The following is a 26,038-nucleotide window of genomic DNA, read 5'->3' on the forward strand; positions in this document are numbered from 1 at the left end:
GGAAGAAGGAGGATGAACATGTGCAGCCCAAGGAAGCCAGGAGCTGCTGCTCACGGTGGTAAGGGAGCAAATTAAGCTCAGGATGCCCGATAACCTCTCTCACTCAGGTTTGCCAACAGTAAAGGCTCATTCAGAGAGAAGGACAAGAAACTGCTTGTGGTGCCTCTATGGAGAGTGTGCCTGGAAGAACCACAATCACTGTAGCATAAGTAACCATTTTTCTTCATTTCTGTATCAGGAGACTATTAGTCACCTGACTAAAAATGTTGTCACAGAGGAAACCTGCTCTGTCCAAGCAGTCAAGGATAGCTGCGGGAGCTGAGCTGAAGGAGGCATCAGCAAGCATCAGTCAACACAGCCATGTACCGTGGCTCCGCTAAAGAGCAGCAGAACTGAACTACAGATTTCATCATGTCTGCTCCTCACAGCTGAGGCTGCTAAAACTTGCAAATGTCACCAGTGCTTCCAGAGGCGAAGAGATCTACCCCTGGGTTAATGCAACTGAAGAAGGACACCATTTAGCTGCCTGCTTTCCTTGTGCTATGGGCTTACACACAAGTCTCTCACTGGGCAGTTCAGTTTGTGGAGGTGCAGATTTAGCCTTCCTTCCTTCAAACACCTCTGCTATGACAGCTGTTGGAAGGGGCTGAGGGCATAAGTGGTGACGGCTCCAGGACAGCACACTGAGACCTGCAGCCCTGCAAAGCTCAGCCACTCTTCCTGGCTCATCAAGGATCAACGTGCCTACTGCACACTAGCACTCAGAGCAGTAGATCTCACAGGCTTTGTGGAAAAATGCTAGGCTTTTTGCAGCAGAAAGCCTCATCTCAGAGCGGGAAAGGGGAAACAAAGTGAGAACTCTATGGCCTGAGGTCTCCTACATCTGGAAGCTCAAGCTGAGGCTTTGATGGCGGAGGACAAGGAGGAAGAACAGGCATTGCTGGGGTGAGACTTAACAAGAAGGTGGGTTTGACTGGGGAGCCTGCCTATGCTAGGAGGGGCTCACGGCTGCACTTTCACAAAGTGATACTTCATTTAATTTCCTGCCTATTTTATTGTAAAATTTGGAAGTGATTTGAACAGGAAGCGACATGTATGCACATGTTTCTGCCCCAAGCAGTGAAGACACCTGGCACAACTGTCTACAAACACAGCACTGCAAGACAGCAGGAGGGACAGATCTCAACCCCTAGAGCCCTGCCTGCAGCCACCATGGCCTTTCAAAGGGGAGGCAGCAAGAGGGTCAGAGCCAACAAGTACACTACTGGACAGCAGCCAGAAGTTAAGACAGGGCTCTACAGCTCCTCGCCTTCAGCTTGCGAGGGAACAGCTTGTAAGAAGACACAGGGGTCCACGCTGAGGCCCGAGGAGGACAAGGTGGCACTGAGAGGTGGGTGAAGCCACTTGGCCTTTTGCATATTGGGGCAACAGTTACTGTAAACAGCCATTCAAAGATTTAGACACTGGCCCTACCACACAGCAGTGTGTCATGTAAGGGGAACACAGACACACACGAACAGCAAAAGAACAGATAGTTTGGTTGTTTTTTTTTAATATATACAAGGCTGTATTTATCTTATCTTGAACTTCAGGACTTCTCCTTATAGCAGGCAGCTAAGCTCAGAGACATCCTTCATGAATTCAAGCTCTAGCCTATATTACAGAAGCCTGGCCGAGAGAGCATGGCAGGACAGCAGCAAGAACATGCACAGGCTTCAGGAAGACACAACCAACTCCAAGCATGCAGCAGGAGAACTGCCCATGAAAGCTGCTGCAGGGAAACAGAATGATGTGGGCAAAACAGTGAAAATATCTATCCAGTGATCTTAGGTATAAACGTAAGAAATACTTAGAGATAATAACACAGAAGACTTTACCCCTCAGGGAAACAGCCCAACAACAGCCCAACATCAGCACTGAAACTAAACCCAGGCAACCGTTATAGTCTATTAGTGACAGCACATTACTAATACCTACTGTATGCAGAACAATGCTTATGATGCAAAGGGTATTACATAGAAGGTAGAAAGAGACAAGAATTTAGGTATTTCATCAACTCAAAATTTTAACAAAGTCCTTGTTGGTGTTCTGGGGTTTTTTTGGAATACATCCACAAACACAGAAACCTACTGAATATGCATAAAGCAGGAAAAAACCCTGACCTTTCAAACTAGTGTGAAATATGGGTAGCAAGGGGAACAAATGCACTAAAATGATGAAATCCACTTATTTTCTTTTGGGCAGTAAATACACAGATTACACTAGCAAACTTGTTTTAAACATACATACCTTTTATTGATTAATAAAGCAAGCATTTGAAGGAAAAAAACACTAGGTTGCTGTGGGACAGTAACCCCCATGAAAATAGGTATTTATACAGATTTGAGTATGAAGTATGACATGGCTTTTTTCACGATTTTGAGTAAGACCACTCACAATTCTTAAAAGGTATACTACAGTCACAAGATTTGGACAACCAGATTTTTAATTTTAGAAAATAACTCATTATTTTAATATGCTACACTAGAAATGGCATTACACAACCTTTTTCAGAATATAGAGGAAAAATTCTACCATGCCTGCCTTTTTCTCCTTAAGTTTCTGGAAAAGCAGAACATGAATTTACCAACATTTATTTTATCATGACCTAACAGTCTGTAATTTAAAGGAAAAAAAAAAATCACAATACAATTCAGCATTTCTTTGTGGGCTTTCCATGTTTCAAATTGCTTAAGTTCAGTTTAAGTCTGAGAGCTCAGTTTTGGTTACTAAATGTTCTAAGGGATTCCCGATTATAGACTATATTTAAGAAAACAAGAGCAGCCTAGAGTTAACCTATCTGATAACTGTGGTTTTATGGACTTTTTAAGGATCAATATGGCACTGAAGAGATGTTTTTCTAACAATTTGGAGAGGCTATCATACAAATAACGTTAATATTATCACTACTGTTAGAATGTTTAAAACATACTTTGGAATCACACCACCCCACTCCACCCCCCAGGAATAATCTGCATCCATTTTTAAAGTGATGATGCTTCTGTTTGGTTACTGTTTAATCTGCATACAGGACCATGTCAAGGCTGAGAGAGTTGGGGTTGTTCAGCCTGGAGAAGACTCCAGGGAGACCTTATTGCAGCCTTTCAGTACTTAAAAGGTACTTAAGAAGGTACTTATAGGAAAGATGTGAAGAAACTTTTTAGCAGGGGCTGTTGCAATAGGATGAGGGGTAATGGTTTTAAATTAAAAGAGGACTGATGTGAGGAAGAAATTTTTACAATGAAGGTGGTAAAACACTGAAACAGACTGCCCAAGGAGGTGGTGGATGCGCCATCCCTGGAGACATTCAAGGCCAGGCTGGATGTGGTTCTGGGCAACCTGATCGAGTTGAAGATGACCCTGCTCATTGCAGGAGGTTGGACTAGATGAGTTTTGAAGGTTCCTTCCAACCCAAACCATTCTATGGCTCTATGATAAACCTTAATCAAAAGCAAATCCTGAATATGTAAAAGTAAACACAAACACACATCATAAAGGTACATATGAGATTATACACTAATATGATCAGAAGTTAACTGATGTTCAGAAGGAATATTATTTTCCTTTGTCTGAAGACATCCTAAAATGAGACTAGACGCTTAGGCTAGATAAATGGTACATCCAGGCCAGTATTCTATCTCTGGTAACAGCCAAAAGTACAGAACAGGTCACAAACGTGTGATGTTTTTTTCCTGTGTACGTTCTTGTTCTGAAAGGCAGTGGTTAGTCTGCCTCTTCCTTCCTCTGCAGAGATCTTCATGATGTTGCCCTCAATTCATTCCTTTCCCAGACCAAAGCCCCAGCTCACAGAAGTGTTCTTCATATGGAAGCCACCCCATGTAACTCATCATCCTTGCTGACCCTCTCTAAGCCTCTTCCAGTTCTAATAAATCCTTTCTGAGATGAAGGCTCCAGAAGCACACATAGCACTAAGCGGGGAACTGGACCATGCACTCTTGTAAATCACATTATCAATTTTATTCTATATTTCTTTCCTCTGACATTTGGGTTGTGTTTTGGTGACCAATGAGCTCATGATCTCACAACCAAATCCCCAAATCTTACTTCTCAACAGTAATACTCAGCTCAAACTCATTACCTTCATATATAATCAGGATTGTTCTGCCCAGTGCTCCTCAGTTAGCCTCATTTATCTACACCGAGTTTCATCATCCGCCCTCAGCACTTCTATGCCTTTCTACTCATCTCCACAGCTGGCTCTCCACAGCAAACTCGTTCACCCAATTGCTCATCCCCTTACTGATACCATTTACAAATGAGTTGAACTGCACAGACCTCTGTGGAACATAACTGGGACACTCGTTAACTGAGAATTGACTATCTACTTCTGCCCTTTGATCCTGCCTTTTAATCTGTCATTTACTTGTACAAAGACTTTGCTTTTACAATATGGCTCCTCAGTTTCCTTAAAAAGCCTTTTTGATAAAGTTCACTTTGATTTTTGAACCAGAACATCTTGCTGATGCCTCCAAAGAACTCCCAACTCCCTAAGACTCCCAAAAGACAACTCATGAAGGACAGAAGTGACTGTGAGAAAGGACAGTGTCTCCAGCACATACACCACATCCTGGATGTAGGTGGTAAATATGTGGTAGTCCAAAGAAAGCAGCAGAAGTCCAGTCCTGCCCTGAATATCACACTGCCTGAACAACACTGCTGGGAGCAAAAGCTGTGACAGGGTTTAACACTGCTTGTTCTGTAACTTTGGATTCTCATATGATTTATTGGAGGTATTCCAATTAAAATGCTGATCCTGGTTGCCAGTCTCCTCTGCCTCTTATCCCAGCCTTCAAAGAAAGGCAACATGCAAAAAAGAGTGCCCAATTCCCAAGCAGCTGCTAATCTTCTAAGATACCCTACAGTTGACTAACTGCTGTTACATCTGAAAAGAAAATACTTACTAGATTATTGTAATTTTATCTTAAATAAAAAGTGTCATGTTTAGTCATGATGTCCTTTACTCCTACTGCTACAGCGGTGATGTTGGGTGACTATATCAGTGACCTCATGAGCTAAAACACAAAAGCCTTAGGAAAGGATAACTAAAGGTGCAGAATACTTAGCGTAATACCAAAGCAAATCCCTTTTCAAAGCAGTAATCAATGACCCTTTTAGATCCTGCACAGCACAAATATTGAATGTATTTCTGACTGTTCACGTACCAGCTTTGTCTATGCTATGATGTTAGCATACACCTTAACAGCTTACTCTGATTAGGGTGACTTCACAGAGTGCTGGCATGTCATTTTGCTATGAGGGCATCCTTGTGAACAAGGTAAGTAAATAGCTCTGCATTTGTTCCCATCTCTCATTTAGTGCATTGTGCAGTTCATTCACAGTGCTCTGCTTCAGTTTCAGTCATGCAACACATTTTGGGATGTACATCTGAACCTGTAAGCATTCTGAGACTTTATGCCAGATTGAGGAACAATTAAAAGCAGTTATGCATGACTGAACATAGCAGAGGGAGATGAAGCCAGGCAGTTAGTATCCAGAACAATCACTTTGAGTACAATTTTTGGATTTAGGTGACTGGCAACAACTACTGGATTGGGTTTCAGGCAGCAAAGGCAGAACCTGCCAGAAGTCCACACAGATTCTACCCTGGAGCTGCAGGAACAGAAAATCAGTCTGGGAGCTCCTGTCAGCCTGATGAAAAGTTGTAACGATGTAGTCACCAAACAACTTTATCACTAAATCACAAGGTAATCAGCTTATTATTGGCAGGGCAACCAAGTCAGGAAGGCAGATGGAGCACGAGAAGGTTTGTTTGAAGGGATAGGGTTTCCTGCTGGCACAGAAGCAGGTTGAGAAATGCGTATCTGTTGCCCTACTCTACCCCAGCTCTACCTCCCAAACACACAGGCTTAAGACTTTACCAACACAATGGCATATTCCTTCACAGTCCTGTTGGACACAGTTTATGACAGTAAGAATTCACCAGTGTCAACAGTGGGTGCTCAGTGATGAAAGGCCTGTGTCCTGCAAGGTAATATTTGCCCTCCATAAGACACCAAAACAACTTAGTAGGTTCTGCTTCCCTGATTTCCAAGCCTACAGTAAGCAATGGGAGAAAAAACACATGAAAGACTCTGCCTTAAATAGCTGCAGACTGCCAGTGGAGCAGGCTTCCAGAAAGGTGGAAGGAAGATGGTGACAAAAAAGATGGAATTAAAAACAGTCTTATGACTGTATGGCATGCATCAATGTTTCATGCACATAATGGGAAAAAAAGTCCTGGAGGGCAGATGGAAACACGAAATGGAGATGCTTTTGAAGAGTCCCAGAGAATGTATTCCTCTAAAGTGCTCTCCAACAAGATGCTTGAGCTCCTTTCATGCTGTAGGAAAGTAGCTGTAGGCTAGCAAAACATTTGCAATCAAAAAGGTATGGTTTAGTTTTATTTTACTTTTAAAAAGTTGTGAAGAGTCTTACAATAGTTGTGTTCAATTAATTTTTCAGACAGGTGTTTAGAAATAAGGATTTATTTACTGACTTAACTGATGGTGAAATTTTTTCAATGAAAAAGTAATGACCTTAAAAACAAAGGTCATGCAAGGAGTGCTCATCCAGATGACCCTGAATACTGTCCAGGAAACATTTCTGATTAGCTCAACTGACACAGTGGTCTCAATACAGAACATCTTTCATGTTTCGCAGGGTGTTGGAGGTAAAGTGCTGCTTGACCAGTGTTTTGTTACAACTGTTTACGTTTAGCACCTTTGCATTGCCTGTTTCTTGTCCCCTTCCAGAACTGTATAATCCATTTCAATCTTCTGGGAGTTCTCCAGGAAACCTTCCTTTCACCACTCTGCCTTTGCAACCTCTTGCTGAGCTGAGCTGAGCTGACAATTTCAAGGTTCAGATCCACCTTTTGTTTATCTTCTGAAATCTGATGGCTATCTTTTAGCTAATAATTCCCCTCTTCACATGGGCTGCAGCTTTTTTATGTGCTAAGAGAAATCAGAAAAAATAAAGATGTTACTGGTCACCCCACTCATTACAATCTCTATTTTAATATTGCTAATGAGTTTCTTTGTGACCACATTCAAATTCCTTTCCCCCAACTCTTCTTTTCACCGTGTTCCCTTCAAAACTGCAAGATGCCTTCCAAATTACTTCCACATACTACATATGCTGTTGTAGGCTTTTTTTCTGGGACATACGTAATGGGGTAAGTTGGTTGCTATTGTTTCAGAACTCGAAATGGTCATACACTGTCGGATAGGCATTTGAGTATAAAGCGTTCTGCTTTGGGATCTGTTTTTCTTTTTTAAAAAAGGAAAAAAGAAAAAAAACAGTAGGCATTACATTTGTAACTGCACACATGTGCAACTGGCTGTCCTTACGCTGAAGGATATTACTCCCTAGGAAAATTCCTAGGAGACTTAAGGGCCTCATTTATAAAAACAACAGGCAAACTGTGATAATACACTGCAAGGCTATCTATCAGCAAGCCTTATCCAGGAGTGCTAGAGGAGCATTTCCTCAAAGGAAAAAAAACAAAAAAAAGAAAAAAAAAAAGAAGGGGGGAGTGGGGGTGGGGGACAGGAACAAAAAAGAAAAATGAGGAAATACGCTAACACCTCCTTTACCTGCAATGTTTGTGTCAAACCTCCCTCCCACACACTCTTTTCACTCTTTTTATGGCTCCTACAAATTACTGTAAAATACACTGCAAAGTTAAGACAATTCTGTAGCAGTTGTTAGATACAAGCTCACTCTACTAAACAAAAGTTTTAGAACAGCAACACAGTTCAAAATTCCTTGTGTATTTCACCCTGAGCAAAGACTGAGCATGCCAATGAAACTCCGCAACAGCACAGCATTATATTTGAGGCTGCATTAAGATTTATAAACACACTGAGCATGACTAAGGTCTGGAGCAGGGGGGCAGCATAACCAAAGCTGGAGAAGGCTGTGATTAGCAATGAGGAAATGAGATTGAATCAGCTGAGAGAGGAGGCAGAAGTACAACAAGTTTGGGACTTGGCATAGCAAAGAAATATACCAGCAAAGCTTTAAAGTGAGACCAATGAGAAGATGACATTTCAGGGAGAGGAGCAAGAATTTAAAAAAAAAAAAAAAGTACATAAAAGCATCAGAAAGTGCGATCAAGAGCTCTGGTATTTGTAGTGTCAGGTACTGGAGAAACTATGAAGCCTTGAGTCAGCAGCACAGATGTGACAGATGACACTGGCTGGAAGGCATACCAACACTTGTTAAACTGAAGGACATGTTGCATGGGCAGGGGTGTAGGCAGCAGCAGGAGGAAGCAGAGCCCCATGTAATGCCATCTGTCCTTTACATCCGTGCATCCCTCAAAACATGGTCCTGTTCAGCCTCCAGACTGTTTCCCCTTGCACACACACATGGAGCTGAGCTTCAGGGAGCACAGAGGTGAACCGTGCCATGGCTCCAGCTCAGCTGGAACACGAATGCTCCATGCTGTGTCCAGCCGGGCTGGGCTGCTTCCTGCCTTCCCCACAGCCCCAGGGCTCCCCAGGGCAGGGAAGGGGCAGAGTGCTCACCGCTGTCATCAGCACCAAGAGCAGGGTCACCTCTCCCCTAGAGATCTCCAGGCCTCCCAAACAGGGCAAGGTGTCTACAGGGCAGAGCTACAAAGACTTGGGCAGTGAAGATAACTTGATGACACACCTCATGGGATGGATCTTTTACACAGAGGGTGGAGAGAATAAGGGGGAAAGAGAAGACATGGAGGTACAAGAGAAATTATATAGTAAAGTTTCTCAGAAATCCTTCAGTACAGCAGGACTGGTAACTAGACAAGGGTAGCTGAAAAGAATTTGCTGGATTTGACATGCAAAATTTTGGGATAGAGGATACCAACAGTAAAGGCTGTTAATCTGGGTGAGACGGTTAGAGAAATGTAGGGATGCAGGGACAGCAAATGAAGTGCAGAGGTGGCCAGTGAGTGACTGACAGTGCATCTGTGGGGACAAGGAGCAAATAAATAAAACAGGAGTCTGCTTTAAGTTTGAGAATGGCAAAGGGAAAGTTGCTACCTGAGCAAGAGAGCTCTGCTCCAGAAAAAGTAGTTTTTAAACTGTGAAGTTTCACCTCCTGTGAAGTTATTGTGCAATTGGGCATGCAATACTCACCAGATCGGCTTCCTCCTTCAGCCTCTGCAGGATCCTGTAGCAGTTTCTTGGGTATTGTTCATGTCTGATGAGTCACAGTGCGCGCAGCAGGCCCAGGCCCAGCTGGACACTATACCATAGGTGATGCGACTGACCTCTATTTGCTGGGTTTTTATCCTGTTACCTTGGGCCTCTACTATGGCACTGTGCAGCATCCCGCAGAGGGGGTGGGGGGTGGGGGAATACAAATCACTCCTGGATTCAGCAGCAGTATCACTTGCAACACCACAGCCCAGCACACTTACGAGGGCACTGATCAAGAATTCCGTTGTGTTTCTCTTCTGCTACATCCTTTGATTCATTCCCAAGGCCAGGTCCAGGTTTGCTTTCATTTATGTGGGCAGTGACCTGTACCTATTCATCCTGTAATGATTTGTATCTAAGTAGGGTCAGACAGATGAATCAGAGACCACCAGAGCTTTGGCAGACTCTTCAAAACTAATCAGACATTACAACAAACTTGCTTACAACCCCCACCATAAAAAGGTAACTCCTGACTACCTACAACATGTGTGGAGCATTTACCTCCAGTCAGAATGACCCTGCATCAAAGTACATGGGCAGCAAGTCAAAAGGGAGTAAATGCAAACTCCAGCACATTATAAACAAAACCCAAAGAAACCTTAGAGTAGAAACTAACCCATCACAACAAGCATTTACTGCACTTGCTAGAATAAGCAGTCCGTTTTGATATAACCTTGAGAATTAAGTTCAGAATGGACACATGATGCCATAAGAGGAACTGAAGTGTGTTCAAGGTAACATCCTACTGCAGACTAAGCCGCATTAAATTTTGTTAGTTATTTCCCACTGATCAACAGCCTAGACATTCCCTCTCACTACCTCCATTTTAAGGTTTACAAAGGAACAATCCTACCTATTATCTGCTTGAGTGAATCCTATGTTTTCATACTTAGAAAAGCAAAATAAAAGCAAGAACCTGAAAATACAGTAAAGTTTGCATGCAGTTTCTGTTTGTTACGGCAAATCTTTATTTTTACCATGCAGGAAGAATATCATGCAGAAGACAAAAAAAAAAAACCAAACAAAAAAAACACCAAAAAAAGCAAGCATTCAAAGGATTATTTCTCATCCTCTACCTTTAAAGACTACTCTAAAAAATAACACAAATGGGTCTGAACAAGTTTATAACTGTTTTAAAGCATATCTTCTCTAAGCTACTGATATGCCAAAAGAACAATTCGGGTGGACGGACATTTCAGATCTGCATAGTCTTGGTCCTCTCTCACATACCCCTCTGCAATTTTCAGCAAAAGCAGCTCATACCTACTGCATGTCAGCTAGTGCAATTTTTATCAACCTGCAATCCTTGCTCAATAAAGAAGCAAACCCACTTAACTAAATCCAGGCTACCTCTGTCAAGGATGCCCTTCTCCTGCAACCTGACCAAACCATCCCTAGTTCCCAACATACAGCCCCAGTTACTCTGCTCTCACGGATCCTCCATCATCCATTAGCAATTGCAGCACCACACTCCTCCTTTGAAGGTTTCACTGCTCTAATGGCAAAAGTTAAGGAACCACTTCAGCTCCTTGCTGCAAAAGCCCGTAGGTCACTGTGAATCAAGTGTTGGAGTTTTCTATTAAATACACAGGCTGATCTTTATTTACAAGGCGGATGTTAAAACACCACTACAAACAGAAGCAGTACTTATTTACAGATATCATTAGCAATTTGCAAGAAAATGTAATAAAAACGGGTCACATACGAATGTCTGAAGCACTAAGTGGCTAACTGGATATTTCAGCTATCTTAATTAACTTCAGTATTGCATCAAATGCTGTAAGAGAGCGACAAATCACTAATGCCAAGTTAGTCATTTTCAGTAACAGTTCACATGGAATTTTTTCCTTCTAAATAATCAAAACAATTGGTCATTGGACCTTATAAGGAAAAGTGCCGTACCAAACAGAATTCCATAAAATACAGCTGTTTTAACTTCACAGTTCCTTCCAGCATCTTTGCAGCACCTGAATTCTGGGGCTGCATTTTCACGTTTGTTTTTTAAACAAGAGGACAAGATAAAAATATTAAAATAATGTGTTCAGATGCTTTCATCAGTTCTTGCGACAAAGACATTCAATAAAACCACACCATAGCAGATTTTAAACTAATAAACACCAATACTTTATTTTTTATCAGCAAAGTATTAGCCTGTGAGATTTATTGCCAGAAGGTAGCATACAGTTAGACAGACAAGACTTCTACACATAATTGGATCATCCATAATTATAATAAGATTACAGAAAAAGAGGAACACCAACTCTCTTTTTTCCCCAGACAAAACCCAAACCACCAGAGAATTAAATAAGAGAGGGTCTTCTCCTCTGAATCTTGTTATGCCACCCTTAAAGCATCTATTAGTAGCTAATATCAGGACAAAATACAGGACTACACAGAACTGCAGTTAGAATTCCGGAATTCCTGTGCTGTATGAAATCTAGAGAGGATAACACTTTTATGAACCCCAAATAGCAGCCTCTGCTCTCTACAGAGCATCTCCTGAAACACTCAGTTAAGCTTGCCTCGAGTATAGCAAAGTATGTTTTAAGACCTCGGGCACTGGGATACCTGCCAAGTCACAACAAATATGTATACATAATCTAATCTACTTAAATTTTGAGTGGAAACTCTGTGCCCTTTAGCTATATTCCTCAAGGCTACAAATAGCATACTTGTCGGACAGGATGAAGTGTCCCTGTGTAAGTAATAACTGAGCTCTTCTGGCATCTAACCACGCCTCCTGACTTCTTCCAAAACCAAAAGATGGGGGAGGGAGGAGAGATGAGGATGAAGGTGAGGTTTGGAGATAGAGGCAAAAGAAGACTTAGGAAGGGGAAACAGAGACAAATTATAGGTGGATTAGGACCAAGAAAGCAATCTGGCAGGTGATGAGCTGGTAAAAAAAAAAAAAAAATAAAAAAAAGAAAAAAAGAAAAAACGGGGAACCCCATGAAAAGGAGGCCTAAAAAGCAAAACGGAGCAAAGCAGAGGCAAAGTAGCAGACTTACACTGCAAGGCACTCACTGTCCAACAGCTCTGAATACAGAGAGGATTACTACCAGCCATGGTACAGTCACCTTTTCTTAGGAAGGAAAGCAGGTGAAATGCTTGGGAACCTGTATGGGCTTCTACTGCTAAAAATAAAACTAGCAAAACAAAAATCAAACCCATTCAGAATACACACAAATGTAAACAAACAGGGGCATATTTTGACAGCACAAAGCAGTAGCTAAATAACTGCACTGCCTTCTAAAATGAGGGAATATTACTATTTTGCTTTAAAAGCAGGTGACTACTGGGTTTGAAATTTCATACTACACTTGTTTCTGTGACCTATGAACCTTCTGTTAAGAAAAGCTAAACAACTGGATAAATTTTAATACGAGATCTTTGCATTTGGACTCTAGAAGAAAAATTTCACTGGCAGCCTTACTTCCTACCACTAACCAATCTCTTAAAATATAGTATCTAGTAATCCTTTAAAGCACTTGGTGTAATTGCACACAATAATGGGCAGACTTACCTGAAGCAGATCTAATGTGGTCTATGGTACTTGTTTTAGCAATAAAGAGAAAAAAATAATCAACCTGCTACCAGATATGTTACAACTACAAATTTCAAACTGCAGCTGCCCTGCTTACCCAAATCTAAGTACCAGAGGGCAGACAAGGGAGATGTGCAGACTTGTGCCCATGCCACCAGTGTTTCCAACTGCACAAACAAGCAGTCTTTAAGAAAAAAAGAAATACTTGTGAACACTAAGCGCGGATTCATGATCAGCCAATGATGTGCAATACAGTCTGACAGCATGGCACCCACCCAAGCTTTCTATCATAAAGAACACGTGAGAAAGTAACACACTGAAACTCGGCTGTAGAAATTAGATTTCTTTCCTGCCTCCTATCATATCACAGAATCTGGTGGAGTCAAGAAAGGTATGCATCTCCTTCTCCGGCAGAGAGAGCTGGAAGCTCATCTTACTAAGGCACACTTGTTACATATTATCTACCACACATAACACTCCTTCCTGACCTGTAGCAATGACAATCTACCATCCCTCTCCCCAAACACACTGTTCTCTCCTAGCCCTGCCACTTAACATAAGCTGATGCCACAGATTAGAGCTAGGGAGAAACCTCTGCTAAAGGGCCAGCTATAAAATGGTCAAAGAGAGTTTGGGTTATGTGAAGGTATGGCTAAGAAAAACAACATAACACTACCAAAACAGGTACAAGTGCCTGATAACTTCAACATGTCCCTTTCTGAAATAATTTTGTTTCTTTACCAAAGAAGACATGTGCTTTCAGAGGAGCCTGTAACCCAAAACAGAACATGAGAACATGTCAGGCATCTGTATTTCAGTCTCATTATTACCACAGTTGTCACCAAAACTTCACTGTTTGTACCCAAAAGCCTGTACTTGCAAAGACAAGCGCTGATACTTCCCGCGAATTACAGTGCCACAGAAACCAGCAGTGAGACATCACTTTTTAAAGAACCAACAAAACCAACACAAAAGAAAACACTGAAGAATCACTCAGCATGGATATAGCTCTGGTACAGATAATTGCTGCCAGTTAACCTCAAGGCCTGATCCCTCATCAGATCTGACAGCTGCCTTGGCAAGCAGCTTCAGCAGCTACTTTCTCATCTCTGGACCCAATCCCAAAAGCAAAGCAGCCACCTCCAGAATTAGGTAATTCCACCCAAGCAAGCTCTGGTGCATCCATAGGCAGAGGCAGCAGTGCCCAGCCAACACTATGAGCCAGCCAGACACAAGCTGCTCTCCTGACTGGGCTGTGCAGTGAAAGCAGTGCCAGGCTCGAGTGCCCATGAGCAGTTCAGAGGCAGGGGGGCAACAGCTCTAGCACAGCACCTTGTTGAACACTTTGGGGCTGGAGATGGACACATCTGTCCAGCTGCCACGGTGAAAAGAACACAGGGCAGCCCTCTGTCAGCCTATCCAGACCTTTAGGCATTTTAGGTGTACCTCCACACTGAAACAGTTCTAGGTACAGTGCTTCTTCCTCCCTCCCTCCCTTTCCTTCTTGCACTGTGCTTGTCTGGCCACACAGTACCAGACCAGAGAGATAAATGAGCCAAATTAACCCTACAGAAAAAATGCTGTTTCAGTGCAGTCTAATTTTGGAGTATTTTGGTGCCAGCACAAGAGGAGGCAGAGAAGAGCTGTTTCAGGTACAGGGGTGAGCAGGCTAGAATTCCCGCAGCTCTAGCCCAACCTCCAATCACTGAGAAAGTGCAACCACAGATTTCATCCTGGCACTAACTGGAGTGAGCAGCTGTTCAGAATCAGAACAGCAGAAATTTCAGCACCCTACTAAACAAGGGGATTTGGCACCACCTCTGTTTTGCAGACCCAAGGTCCAGGAGGGCAGTGAGGGGAACCAGCCTGGCAGAACAGATTGAGCACAACAGACTGAGTATCACAACACAGTGAGATGCTCTCACCTTAGCAGGGGTGATGAGAGGTACTAACTGACTAAGTTCATTTTACTGGCAGTGCACAGATTTCCTTGAATAAACTTGGTCAGAACTAAGTCAGCCAAACATCTACAATCACAACAGAGAGAAGCACTGGCCAATTGTTCCAACTCACTATTTCCACCACAGTGAAAACAGGTAGAGGTTTACAGTCCTCTGCATCAGAGTTAGCTACCAACCATGGAGACCAACACAGGGGGTTCTGAAAGGTCAATCTGAAAAGTATCACCTGTATGTATATAACCTTACCTTTCATACTGAAATACTGTGTTCTGATTTAACAGAAAGCAAATTTGCCATGTGATGAGATGGAGGAGTCTTAAAACAGCATCAAATCCAAGTAAACACTTTTTGCCTTATTTCAATACTGAGGAAAGGTAGAGAAAAGTTATCTGGACATACAACTCCTAATGACATCACGCCCTCTTACTTGGAGCATGTTTTCAAAGAAAGAATGAAAACATGAAGGTAAAGAGAAAAATCGAATAAAATGTAACATGATTCTTAAAAGTTGAACCATGTCAAACATCCAACTTTTTTTCAACATGGCAAAATATTCTTTATACAAAGGAAGCACAAGAGTTCAAGTCTCACTTGGCAAGAAATCTGATACATTACCACCTGAACAGTAGTTTGTTGAGCTGAGAAGGGTTAGTTCAAGAACAGTATGGCAGGAAAAAGAGCAGATCAAGAAGAGATGACAAGGATTTCTTTCTGAAAGGTGGAAGGATGTTATTTATGGACCTCTGCCAAGACTGGTCTTCAGTCTTTCTTGATTCAACATTTAAATTTTTTTTATGCTTTTAAATGAGCACTACCAAAATGTTTAGAAAATACAAGACTAGGAGGTACCAGAAGTACAGTGCAGACTGAAACAACACATGAGAAAAATGGCAACAAATCTTAAGGTCAGCAGTGACAGAAGTGGGATGAAAAGTAACAGCAAAAGAGTAACAGAAAGTAGGGAGTTCTGCTGAAAAGTGACCAATCATCAGCTGGAAGTAGCAGAGAAGGAGAATGTTTGTGTATAACCATCCTGTAAGCAGCTAGTAAAAATCACTAAAGAGGTGCTTCAGATGAAAGAAAATACAGGAAAATTAGGAAAAGCAGCTGTATTTCCAGTGCAGAAAGGGACAAAGAGATGCCACTATAGCAGACTATCAAGATCTTGCTGGAACACCATGTATAAATTGGTAATACATATTCTCAAAAATTTATTTGGGATAGCACAACAAAACATCGGACCAGAAGTTAAAAAAAAAAAAAAAATCTTAAGTACACCAATGAGACAATCAGCAGGGCTGGCATAAAGAGTAAGTGTAAGCTTATTGAAAGTAACTTTAGGCTGGAAATTAAAGGGGTTCCTAAGCAACCAAACACTGGCTTTAAATTTACATGTCAGAAGACAGGGATGTGATTAGAGGAAAAAAAATGTAACTAGCTTGCAAGTGAACCTATATAGGTTTACAGAGACAGACATGGCTTCTGTGTCAGTAAGGCATTTGGCTCAGGCAGGGTGATTTGTTCCAGTTCTGGGTGATTTGTTTCAGTTCTGGGCGCTTGCATACTCATCAGAACACAACGATGGTCCTAGCAGGTCAGAGCAGAAGCCCATACAGCCCAGCATCCTTGCTCTAGTACCAGCCAACAGCACATCATGAGGGAGGCAAGCATATAGTATTTTGGATAGTATCACCATTTGTGATTTAGGGGCTTCCCAAGCTAGACACTAATTTGGTAGGCCCCTCTTGCGCCCATGTAAGCTTTTTTACTCACACCACCCAATAGCAAGGAGTTCCGCAGCATAATTTCACATTTTATTAACAACTGCTTTCTTTTAGCTTGTTCTGAACCCATATCCCACTATTTCTCTTTTCTCTGAGGTAATGATTTCGCTCCCTCTTCATCCCATCTATGCCACTCACGATTCCTTTCTGATCTCATGTGACATGAAACCTCTACTGTACTCTCCCTTTTGTAGTCTCTTACTAGGCTACCTAGCCCTTCCTTCCATGGAAGCCATTTCACTACTTATTTTCATATTCATTGCCTTGTCCTGTATTCTTGCTATTCTACATCTATCTTTTGTATAGTACTCAGGAGACAGGCACACCACAGATTTCTGCCTTTTTTATTGCTTTCCTAACAATTAATTCCCTATGTCCAAAGTACTAGAGTAAGCTTGACATCTACATCAGGCAAGTGAGCATAAACTTGAGTAACAGTGGGGGTGGTAGGAGGACACATGAACAAACACAACATATTGGTGAAAAGGTAACAAATCATGGAAAATCAAATCAAGCTCTGCAACGCAAGCAGAGTTCTCTGAAGGAATGAATACACATGTAGATACGGGAGATGCAACTGAATGACATGCAGGCATACCTGAAGTGGTTAGAGACTGACAGGTGAAGCTGAACAGACTGGTAGTTACTGCCTCTTCCAATAAGGAGATGTGAAATGAGATGACAAGGACACAGACTCAAGAAGGAAATGTACTGTTCTTCACATGCTTCTGCTGGGGAACTCCTTGCAACAGGGTGTTTAGACACCTAAAGAGTTTACAAAGGCTCTAGAGGTCACAGTAAGTAGCTACAGAAAAAGTCCAGTAAAGGTTAGTAAATACAAACCCACTATGCCTGGCTCAGGAAGCCTTTGACAAGCGAATTACTGAAGATCACAAGAATACTCTGAGAAAGCCAGCCAGATATGATTGCCCTGCTTCTGCACCTTTCACACCTTTGGTTCTACCACTGCCAGAAACAGAACACAAGGCTTTGATATCCACACAAGTGTAATTATTCTTATTGTATAAAATGCAAATACAGAATTTGATTAGCATGTATCAGGTTGATTGAAAGCAGTATTTGTCATGTCAAGGCCTTGATTTGGCTCTTAAGATCTGCGATAACAGTTCTCTAACAGCTTGATCTGAAAGCAGGTCAATTCCTCTGTTAACTTGCACAAGAGCCAATACTGCTCTCAGTAGGTACAAATGCTAACTCAAATCCAGCATATTTTACTATTGGCAAAATGAGTAGGATCACATTTCACCATGCTGCCAAACACTTGCCATTGTAAGACAAACTCCTCTACATCAGAAAAATCATGACTTTGCCAAACTGCCATTGTTTGGGATGAAATTTTACAAGTTAGTGTCTGGTTCAGTGTTTTGGTTCTTCACTTTTTTTTTTTCATTCAAAACAGGACAGCCATTTCAAAAAATAAAGGTTAATGTAAAAAAAAGTTCTGTCTGTGTTAAAAGCTTCTGGCAGGTTTTTCATATTCCTAGAGCTTTGAACCCATCCTTTGGTATGGAGACTTGAAATTAACATGGGGATAGTGGTAAAGCTGTCATTTCTGTGAACTCTACCCAAATCAGGCCAATTTCTTGATTACTTATTTCACAAGCCCTTTATAGTCATTCAGAAACCAATCTTTTGAATCAGATAATTGAACACTGTCCTAGAGGACTCAGATTCTACTAGAGATCTCTGTGTCATCTAAACTGAATGCTACAGAAGAGGCCATTAATTTTCCAGGTCCTTGGCATGGGTCTAGAAGGAGTGATTTGCAGAAATACTTAGTGCCTGCAGCTGCAGTGGAAAGCAGTGAAAGTTGTGTTGTAAACAGATTATGAAGACAATGGTTTTGAAAAACTCAGCCTATGATCTCAAAACAGGTTCTCAAAAAAAAACCAACCCCAAAAAACCCCTCAGAAACTTGATTCTTAAAAAAACAATCCTCAGAAAAAAATACCCCAAAAGATCCATTTACTTTATTCTCACTCTTTATTTTATCCTGTGTATGCACTGCAGGGTTTGGTATCAAGGTGTTTACAGTACAAGCGTCATGATGAAGCTTGGGCAAGTAGTGTCTCTCCATCACAAGGGTCAGAAACAATGTACAAGCAGCTGGGTGTTTCACTAGGGTATGGACTGCGGCTGTAGGGCAGGATTTCTCACAGTATCCAGAGCCTGAGGCAAAACATCAAACGTGCTAGGGAGCATACCAGAACTCAGTATAAATATGTTCCATTGTCAAGATCCATGTATAAGTTTCCAGCCAGCAAACTGGCTTGTGAACTCCCATCTGCAGGATACATACAGCTCCGAGAACTAGCATCCCACTGGGTATTTGCCTTCAGCGATCCAGGGCCTGAAAAGCAGGATAGCATAGGAGTGCCCATTGTGATGACTGAGAGGAACATAATTTGGCTCTGTGTAAATGAGGGGCAGCTGAATTTACTATTTTATTTAAAATTCATAGTGTCAGCTGCTGTTGTTATATTAACACTCAAACAGGGTGCATATATGCAACCACAGGTACTTTAACTGCATTTCCCCTTTCCTTTCCATGTGTCTCAGTTCTCCTCCTTCAAGTAACACTGTAAGCTTGTCTGGGGAAGGGCAGATGCCTGCTCTGTTTCTTTTCAGCCTCTAGTACACTGAATCCTAAAAATGGATGCTACTTTTTTTTTTAAGACATGAACAAAGCAACACAACTCCAAAAGCCTCCTTTAGTTCTATTTATTCTTACCCAGTCATCAGTGCTTAGAAACAAACATTCTTCCTCTCTACTGCTCTCCTGTGAAAGACCACAGTATCTATAGTTACTGGAGAAGAGTGCTTCAGTTATCTAGGCTCCAATCCTTCCCATGCTTTACTTTTCAGCTTGCCCCAGAAGGCTTGCTTTCTCAGAGGACAGCAGAACCAAGATTTCTCCTTCCAAAGGCTACTGAAATTCTCTCAGATCACTGGGAAGCTCATCACTCCTTAAGGGAGCCAAATACCAAGATCACATCTGAAACTAAAGAGCTGAAGAGTCACTCCTGATCAACTTACAACTTCCAGACAACTTGCCAGGCCTCCCCAGTGCAAGCAAAGCAGTGAGACTGCAACTCTAGCCCTAACAAATGCTGTCTGAGAGCATAGGCTGAGCTTTATTAAAAAAAAAAAAAAAAAAAAAAAAAAGCGCCATCAACTTCCCCCAAGAGATTTCTTTTCCTCTTAGCTGTAGGTCTTCCTGCCAAAGGAAATCATATTGGGCAGGTGGCACACACCACCACAGCAACACTGCAAAACTCTCATCAGAAGGACAGAAGCAGCATCAGAAACAGCACCTCAACTTCCTTCAAAATATCTGTGATTTTCTAACAACCGTAAGAAGCAAACATCACCATAGCTCCCTATCCTAATACAGAATGGCATGACGGAAAAGGGGACAATTACATCAAACAAGAATCTTTCCTATTCCTTTCTTAAGCCATGCCTGCCCTACAAGTGGCAACCTCACATAAATATGACATATCTCCTCAGCCACTTGAAAAACAAATTTATTAAAGACAAGACTGTATTATTTTCATAGAGGTCGCTTAAGAGCTTTCCTCCTTAGAATCCATGTGAAGATACTTCCCTCTTTGGTTCAGTGGAGCAGCACAAATTTGTGGCTAAGAAATTTTGGGCGTCATTCTGAAAAGAACAAACAAGACAAAGTCCAAGTTCCCGCAAATATCCCCTCAGGACAGCTATTTATTTTACATAATTCTTCCAGCTGTGCAAAAGGTGCTCTAAACAAACACAAGTACGTTGCAGAAGAAAGGGAAGCAGCTCAACACAACCTGCATTACGGCAGAGCTCTTCCCCGCAGAGGAGAAGTCTGAGCCCAGGAAGCTGCTGCAGCACGTAACACAGGGCAGCAAGACTCAGGACCTGAAACTCTGTTGGCAGATGAACATTTCTGATGGTTCATCTCAAGGAATGTGTTAAGAATAGCACACAGGAATTCACTGAAGCATTCAAATAGTTAGAGGATCAACATATTTTGCAGGTATGTCCTTGGCCAGAATCTGCTAGTGCTTTGTTTGTAAACTACTTATCAATACAGAAATACACTGTTTTCTACTGCTCCTGCGTCACAGAGCAACATCAAACTGTGCAGAAATAAGCACACAAACATTTTTCTTTTGCAACCGATGAGTAATATGTGACTGAAAAATTATGAAAGCAGAGTAGAAAAGCAATCTGGGACTAGGAAATGATACATTAAAAAAGAATAGTAATAAAACATTCATGAGAGGATGAATCAAAATAAAAACCAAACTGAACATTTCCTATAAATCAAATATTTCAAAATACTAAACAGTAAGATCTGAGTATGCAAAACCTAAACGCATGCAAAACTAAAAGGGACAGATCAACAAGGTGTTTTGAAGTAGTATTAAAGCAGATGGTCCACCTTGAGAAGGTAGTTTTCACATGCACTGGTATCTCCGGACAACCTTATTTTATGTTTCCCCCCTTTTTTTTTTCCTTAGAGATATAAATAAAAGACGCTGTTGAGGAAAAATGCACAACCTTTGAATGAATAACAAGGTGGGAAACAAGTTATTACTAGGCACAAAAAGAGAGAAAGCAGAAATCCAGAAAACCTGAAGCATAAAAATCAAAACCAGTTTATCTTTTTTGAGGGCAACAGGATGCAGTGATGACGGCTAGGAACACACACTCTTCTGATCCTCTTTACTATAAGGAATTTATCATGGGCTTGACCTCTCATCTGTCTTGGCTTTTTACATTTAAAAGTTCTGCTTTGGCAAACACATTCTCATCTTTAAAATATAATTATGGTCTGAAAGTTGACACTAAAAATAGCACTAAGGAGATTCATATTTATGTCTTCCTGATTTGTGTATCAATTTACTTGATTGCAACTGTCAGGCGTTATGTCCTCTGGTCCTCACAACTGAGTTCTCTATGAGGGTTAGTCCTAAGGAGATGTTTGACAGGATGACACTTCTAAGTATAAATCCATAAATAACACTTGAAATATCAATGTGTAACTGTAAATACATATATATAAAGGACAAAGCACTCACAAGTGTTTAGCAACTTTCTTAAGAAAAGCAAGTATCCGAGTAAAAAAAGAAAAAAAATCAGATTAGGGAAACATTAAAAAAATAAAAAGAATACATATCCCACTAATCCATACTAGCATGCCAGGAAAACTTAAAGACAATTTGGAATAAACTTCACAAATTCTTACAATTAGGAAATACATGACGAATAACATCATGAATAAGACTTCAAATTAGGTCCTCAAATTAGCAAGTGACCAAGAAGTATATGCTTTGCCAATTTCAGTTCAAATCAAAATACTTTATGATAAAAGCATATTTTTAGTACTTTTACAAATAAGTGAGTGAGTTCTCTGGAATAAGATTCTTCACTCACGTTATTTTTTTCCTGTGGTGTCAGAAACAACCCTTTCAATATGATTTTTGCAAATCTGCAAATTGAAAGGGACAATTAACATGTAATCTCATATGAAGTTAGAGTCTTTGAAAAAAGGACAAAAAACTTTTAAATATGAATCTTGGAAAAGTTAAAAGTTTCGGGTTTTGGTTGGTTGTCTGTTGGTTTGGTTTTTTTTTCTTTCACTTTAATAACTGCCTGAACTCCTGCACTAACCTGATGACACACTCATTTACTATATTTTCTTATGCCCGTTATTCAGTTGTTGGCAGGAATACAACTTCATTTAGCAACAGCTTGGACCCCTCAGTAAGGGAATGTGTACATAGTAGCTCTCTAATCTTGCTGCCCAGCTGCTAAGACAGTCACATGAGTCACTTGCTGCCTTTAGAGCAACACACACCACTTGCTGAATTTAGAGACATTCTCTGTTTCTGCACTGGTCATACGTATAAATTGAGTAATACCCTATCCTAATCACACACAAAACTGTTCTCCGTGGTTTTTTGGTTTTGCTTTGTTTTGGTGGGTTTTTTTCAATTTAAACCGGTGAGTCAAAGAACGTATTTCTCACTAATGCAGTTAAAAACCCAGCTCCAAAAAGTGATTTATGTACCAGTTTTCAGCATTATCGTTTTCACTCCAGCTAGGTTAGCTTCAGGATTCAGTTCAAATGTAGGTAACTTCATCTAATTGCTCAGTGAAAATCCAGCCCTGAAAGAACCAGGAACTCTATCTGCCAGGACAATTCAGCATACAGCTTCGGAACAAACCACTTTACAACAATTCCTTCCTTATCAGGATCTTAAACTGTGACTGTTTGGAACAGCACCTTCTTCAACAGTCTATTTTAAAACAATTTACAGAAAGACTGGCACAGTTACTTTCATGCAGCGCTTCTGTCTACTGATACTTAAATCTCCTTGTGGAAAATAACTTTATTTATTAACATAATCTACAGGCACTACATAGGAAGTGCTATCACACACAAACAGCACGCAGCCTTACAGCAAAAACACTGTGAGGATAATCTTTTGTGGATTGTCACTGCGCCCTCAGTGTAGGCCCTACAATGTTTCATTTTGCTCTGTATCACACTCTTTCCAGTATTTTCACTGCAGTTTATTATGGCACTGTTCTTTGCAGATAGTTGAATACGGAAGTGATCAACAACACAACGTATTATGCTCGTATTACGGCCATAGGTGTTTAGACTACCAGTGTAACAAAAAGCCCATAGAATCATACTTCAAGGTATAGAGTTAATGCCACCAAAACCAAGGGTTCTTTTAGATTATATGAAACACACTTATCCAGTTCAAAAATACCTTGGCCCAAAAATTACAAGAGGTGTTTAGTGTCCCTAAAGAAGAAAGCAGCATGTCAAACCTTACCTACCTCTGTCAGTTTCACGTACAACCAAGCTTTCCTTAAAATGGTCTTTACAGACTTCTTGCCAGTAGGAAATCATAGTAGGCAATGTCCCAACTCACCAGTTGAGCAGCAGCATTTTTTCAAGTTAAATACTCTAATCTGTCAGATAACATTAAATGCAGCTCCGTAACTAGCCAGAATAGTATCAAGTAGTAACAACTGAAGTTTTCACTTATCCTGTGCCATTCTGAATCAGCATTTGTAACAATAAATGAAAATAGCTATTTCTAAGCTGTTTCAGCAAACTTTGCACCCTAACTCAACTTGCAAATCCAAGCAAATTCCTTGTACTGGCATTTAATACCTAAAAAGTAGGTGTTAAAAAGTAGTCACTGATGTTCACAGCGGCAGTCAACCTACAGTCAAACTTCAGGCTGACACATACGTATCTACTGTTCTTACAATTAACATGTAAGATTTCTGAAATCAAAAGATAAGGCAGAACTACATTTTTCTGTTGTATTTTTTGCATTTCACAGAATTTTCTGCCAAGTCAGTACTGCCAATTCCCATGTTCATGTGACACATTATACAGTGACAGTATGCAATTATAAACATTGAATGAGGAAAATGCAACTTCAGAAAATAAAGTGGCAGAGGAACATGCAGCAAGATTAGCAATTGAAACTACTAATGCAGTTGAACTTCAGAGTTTCCAATCCAGCTGGCATAAATTCTCATCCTCCTTTACTCTATCTTTCCTACAACTGGTATAGCATTCCACTCAGGTATTTGGCTATCACAACACAGTATTCTACATCAAAATTAGGAATTGCTACACTGCACACACTGAGAAAAGGTTTTTGCATATACCATTTTTAAGCAACAATTTGACTTGAATAACCAAAATGCCTTAAAGCAGGCCAAACCATGCTGACATGTAAAACAATTCTTGGAAAAAAGGCTGCAATTTGATAATGCATGTACTGTGCATTCAATTAAAGAAACCTCTCTCCTCAAGAATTTGAGTTTATGAGTATTTTTCTGAGATAACCTGAAGCCTGTCAGATGGACTCTAGTAAGAGGTAGCTGCCTGGAACAAAAACACTGCCTACAGAATGATGTATGATGGCTTAATGGATTAGCATGTTAAAAGCATAATCTCTTTGGACAAAGCTATTAAGTGGTCTTAGGAAAAAAAGTATAAGATGTTAATTCTGTTTTCCAATAAACATAACTTTTGATCTGCTGAGTCAGAGGTGTTACGCATAATCATCGCAGCAGGAGTACAATGCTATTTGTATTTGTTTGGAGGAAAAAGCATGAGCACAATTCCATGAAAATAAGAAGGAAAAAAAAAAAAATCACTGAGCAAAATTCAATTAAAGGCAAATACACCAGAGAGAAACAGTATTTTCCGACAAAACAAAACACTTGTTTTCCTAGGTACAATCCCCATTACCAGTAAGTCAACTCCATGCAGTATTTACATTCAGGTTTTATAACCTACACTTCCAACGTTGGACTAAAATACTTTGTGCTACTACATCAGTACCATACCACTTCTCTATGTGTCACTTTTAATTCTAAATTCAAACTCACAAAACCAACAAGCTAACTAACCTTAGAAAGCACTTTAGAATACACTATCTGCATGCAGTAGAAAAATCTGGTGTTTGTACAGCTCATAGAAATAATAATGGCAGGGTCCTGAATACCTACCATGCCTAGGTACCTAACCTTTACACTACAAAAAAAAAAAACAAAAACAAACCCCCCAAAAATGGATGTACATGGACAAAACAGATTTTTTTTTTTCTGTTTTCTTTTGATCAAGTTCTGATGTTTTCTTTAGTGAAAACTATATTCCTCTAAAGGTAGGTTATGTATTATTTTCATAAATATATTGATACAACACACATTCCCTGAGAGATCCAAGCCATTTGCTAAATGAATCTCCCACAACAGATATCCATGTATTACTTAGTTATAAAGTATCATCAGATTAGCATAGCAGGTATTTGTCTCTGCTTTTTAGACATGTAAATATTTTTCCAAGATCTTTAATAAAAGGATTTTTGTCCTTTTCAAACACTCTGACTTTGTATGTGGTTACACTGATTGCCCTTTCAAGTTGATAGACTTGTAAAAATCATCCTGAAGTGCCCATTTCTGACAGCGGAGGAAAAAATGAACATGTCAGTGAGTGAAGGAAGGATCTTATTCCAAATAATTGATTTATTTGTTAAAGTCAGAGTAAAGCAGTTCTCTGTCCGCACAACAGAAAAAGACCAGTCCTTCACTGCAGGTCTACCCCTTCCACATTTAGGACACTGCAGTTCCATCATTAAGAAGCATCGCCTGCTGAGAGGCACATGATTCTACTGTTCCATGATGTAGCCTTAATGACCAGCAGTTTCCAAATAATGTTAAAAAAATTACTGGTTTCAACCTATAAAACCCCCAACCCTGACAAGCTTGATTCTTGACAACCTGAAAGATCAACCGCTTTCATGAATGCTACCTGAAACAATCTCAAATACGCATTACAGTAAAACAAAACACCAAGAAATAAACAGATGGGGAAGTACCACTCACTCTCTGAGAAACATTTCCACTTTAACACAGATTTCATTCTGAGACAAGCTTAAAATGTTAGCATTG

General features: G+C 40.6%; 1 protein-coding gene across 7 annotated transcripts in view; it reads right to left on the reverse strand.

The window, feature by feature from the left end:
- Positions 1 to 26,038, reverse strand: part of PLAG1 (PLAG1 zinc finger) — a 51,176-nt gene that overhangs the window by 14,585 nt on the left and 10,553 nt on the right. The window contains exons 2-3 of one of the 7 annotated variants that reach the window (XM_057397824.1): positions 9,183 to 9,584; positions 6,781 to 7,013 (exon numbers count right to left, since the gene is read on the reverse strand). The exons of 3 other annotated variants lie outside the window; for them this stretch is intronic. The gene's annotated coding sequence lies outside the window, so the exon portion shown is untranslated. Of the gene's footprint in view, positions 1 to 6,780; positions 7,573 to 9,182; positions 9,585 to 17,381; positions 18,432 to 26,038 lie in introns of those variants that run through there. 3 more of the 7 variants (XM_057397827.1, XM_057397825.1, XM_057397829.1) reach the window with 3 other exon arrangements.

This window comes from Pezoporus wallicus, unplaced genomic scaffold (genome assembly GCF_028554395.1).
Source record: "Pezoporus wallicus isolate ANWC-B61680 ecotype Strahan unplaced genomic scaffold, APGP_CSIRO_Pwel_v1 contig_227, whole genome shotgun sequence".
NCBI classification, from domain to species: domain Eukaryota; kingdom Metazoa; phylum Chordata; class Aves; order Psittaciformes; family Psittacidae; genus Pezoporus; species Pezoporus wallicus.